The sequence below is a fragment of the Notolepis coatsorum genome (genome assembly GCF_963971535.1).
Source record: "Notolepis coatsorum genome assembly, chromosome: 7".
Classification (NCBI taxonomy): domain Eukaryota; kingdom Metazoa; phylum Chordata; class Actinopteri; order Aulopiformes; family Paralepididae; genus Notolepis; species Notolepis coatsorum.
This window is the reverse complement of record NC_140171.1, coordinates 43,322,463-43,325,844: the sequence shown is the minus strand read 5'-3', so window position 1 is coordinate 43,325,844 and position 3,382 is coordinate 43,322,463. Positions and strand designations below refer to the sequence as shown.

The 3,382-nt window shown below is 44.2% G+C and overlaps 1 protein-coding gene across 1 annotated transcript in view; it reads right to left on the bottom strand.

The window, feature by feature from the left end:
* Positions 1-3,121, bottom strand: part of fggy (FGGY carbohydrate kinase domain containing) — a 65,569-nt gene extending 62,448 nt beyond the window's left edge. Inside the window, exon 1 of the mRNA XM_084319148.1 lies at positions 2,975-3,121. The gene's annotated coding sequence lies outside the window, so the exon portion shown is untranslated. The remainder of the gene's footprint in view (positions 1-2,974) is intronic.
* Between the last annotated feature and the right edge of the window lie 261 nt (positions 3,122-3,382).

Sequence of the window (3,382 nt, the reverse complement as noted above, 5' to 3'; positions counted from 1 at the left end):
AACCCAGATTCGCTCAAACAAGGGACTAAACACGTTTCGCAATTATGCCACATCAATGTGGAACGCCCTACCCAAAGCTGTAAAGGAATGTGAATCCCTACCCACATTCAAAACTGCTCTTAAAGAGCACCTACGGGAGGCTGCAATTCGAAACTGGCCACCGTAAATGCCCAAAACCCCCACCACCTCCTAATAGACAGTCTCCTCCCCACCGCAGTATATATTCCCTCCCCGCCGTATGGATATTTCCCTCCCACCCACCCACCCACCCACCCACCCCCTCCTAATGTACAGTCCCCTCCCCATCATATGTATATACTCTGTCAGGATCTAGGGGTAACAGTACTGTATATTTGAATACCGTTTATGTCACAAATGTATCAGTACTAAATACCTATATGTCCCTATGCCATAAATGTCATGTATGTTGTGTATGTCATAAATGTCTATATGAATTGAAAATGGGGGAACCTGATGGAAACAAGACAAACATCTTTTTCAGGTCTGCATCCCCTTAACAATTGTGTGTAGTGAACAATCAACTAGGCTGCAGTAAAAAACTCAAAACCAGGTTCTCAAACATAAACATAAAGACGGACAACACGCTCATCACAGACAAGCTGGATGTAGCCAATTACTTAAACACTTTCTTCACAAACATAGCCACAACACTGGTAAACAAACTACCCTCCCACTCAGGGCAGTATGGGGTAGAACACATAGTAGCATACTACATGAACCTAGGCGTCCACAAAGACGACTTCAAACTGGAAATAGTAACAGATGAGGTACTCAAAAAACTGAGCGCCCTCCAACCAAACAAGGCCACTGGCCATGACAACATCCCCTCCAAATTCCTCAGAGACTCAGCAGCAGCCATCACCCCAGTCATCACACACATAATAAACCTCTCCATAAAACAGGGACACGTCCCCAAGGACTTCAAAATTGCGAGAGTAACACCCCTGCACAAAAAGGGCAGCAAATTAGACCCGGGTAACTACCGCCCTGTTTCTATCCTTACATCCATCTCGAAAGTCATGGAAAAAATAGTATACGAACAGATCGAAAAGTACCTCGCGGAAAAAAATCTAATCTACGAATTCCAATCTGGCTTCAGAACATCCCACTCCACTGACACATGCCTTCTCTACTTGAACGACCACATCAAACAAGAGGTGGACGCGGGCAAATACTGCGGCATGGTCATGCTGGACCTACAAAAGGCCTTCGACACTGTCAATCACACCATTCTGATTGACAAGCTAAAAGCAATTGGTTTTGATAGTTTATCAGTGAGCTGGATACAATCCTACCTGGAGGGGAGGGAACAGATGGTGGAAGTAAACGGTACCCTATCCCCCCCCCTCACAGTGAGCTGTGGTGTTCCACAAGGAAGCATACTAGGACCGCTACTATTCCTAATTTATGCAAATGACATGTCGTCAGCTTGTGACTGCAACTTGTTCCTGTTTGCGGACGACTCAGCCCTGCTGGTCTCTGACAAGAACAAGTTACAGGTTGAAAAAGCCCTCAGCTCGGAACTAGGCAAAATCTGCATATGGCTCGCCGACAACAAACTATCATTACACATGGGCAAAACAGAGTCCATTCTCTTCGGTTCAAATAACAAACTCAGCAAGACCGACGGCTTCTCGGTTACAGTGGGTGACAATATTATCACAAGGAAAGATGAAATTACCTACCTGGGTTCCATCCCTAGAGGCTAATCTTTCCTGTGACAAAATGGCATCCAATGTAATAAAAAAAGTCAACCAACGAACGCGATTCTTGTACCGGATCTCCTCTCTGGTAAACAAGAATACCCTGAAGACTCTAGCAGGAGCACTCATTCAAGGGTACTACGACTATGCTTGCACCTCATGGTACCAAAGCACCTCAAAGGCACTAAAAAACAAATTACAAACATCTCAAAACAAGCTAGTCAGACTACTACTTGACCTGACTCCTAGAACCCACCTCACCCCTGCCCACTTTGACAACCTAGGATGGCTTAGAGTAGACGACAGAGTACAGCAACTTGCAATGGGCCTGGTCTACAAGATACACTACGCGACCAAGGTACCCATGTACATGTCAAAATACTTCCCAAAGGTCAGTGAATACCACGATCACAACACCAGAGGGAGCTCCACAAATCATGTAAAACCCAGATTCGGCTCAAACAAGGGACTAAACACGTTTCGCAATTATGCCACATCAATGTGGAACGCCCTGCCTAAAGCTGTAAAGGAATGTGAATCACTACCCACCTTCAAAAACACTCTCAAAAAACACCTACGTGAGACTGTAATTCGAAACTGGCCCCTACAAATGTCCTAACCTAGTTGTACAGTAAATGACCAAGTAAGGCTTTGTCAATATTCCAATGTACAGTGTAAAATGTGTGTGTGTCCCCTACCCAACCCCCCCCCCCCCCCCCCCCCCCCCCCCCCCCCCCCACCTCCAATGTACAGCCCTCACCCAACCCCACCCCACCAACCTCCTCCAATGTACAGTTTCTACGCCAAATGTATATACACTCCTTTTCTGGACACTTTTGTATCACAAACAGTACTGTTTTTGCAAATCTGATATGTCATAAATGTATAGATGTAGCAGTACTGTCTATCTGTATGTCATGTATGTCATATATGTTATGATGAATTGAAAATGGGGGACCCTGGTGTAAACAAGACGAAAGTCTTTCTCTGGTCTGCATCCCCTTAACAATTGTATGTATTGAGATGTACTGTACTGTACCCATTCTGCAATCTGTTAATAAACTTTTCAATCAATCAATCAATACTTTATTGTACCCATTCTGCAATCTGTTAAATAAAGTTTTCATTCATTCATTCAGTGTAGCTGAATGTGATCCGCGAATTGTTTCATGAATTCAGTTTACGGTCGAGAAATGATCTAGTGTAATCATGCACCACTGTCTATAAAACAGTTTAGACACAGAACTTACCCGGTACCGAAATCTTACGTTAGAGCACGGAATGATATAATTTTAGTGTCTAGTGTACTTTGGATCAGTCAGTGCATTTTGGACGAACCGCCAACGCTGCCAAAAAGGGCGACGTCGCTTGTTTCTGGCGACCCTTCACAAACACACACCCACGCCACGCGCGCACACAAACAAACACACGTCTTCTTCTTCTTCTTCTTCTTCTTCTTCTTCCTTTTCTTCTTTTTCTTCTTCTTCTGATTTTTATTGGCGGTTGGCACAAACTTTTTGGTGCATTACCGCCACCTTCTGAAATAGAGTGTGCAGAGATGGGTTATGCACATTAATGACTAGTGACTATAACTACTGACTACTCTAGTCTGTACTCTATATCCTTCCACTCAAACCTGTCCCATTTAGACATTTTTA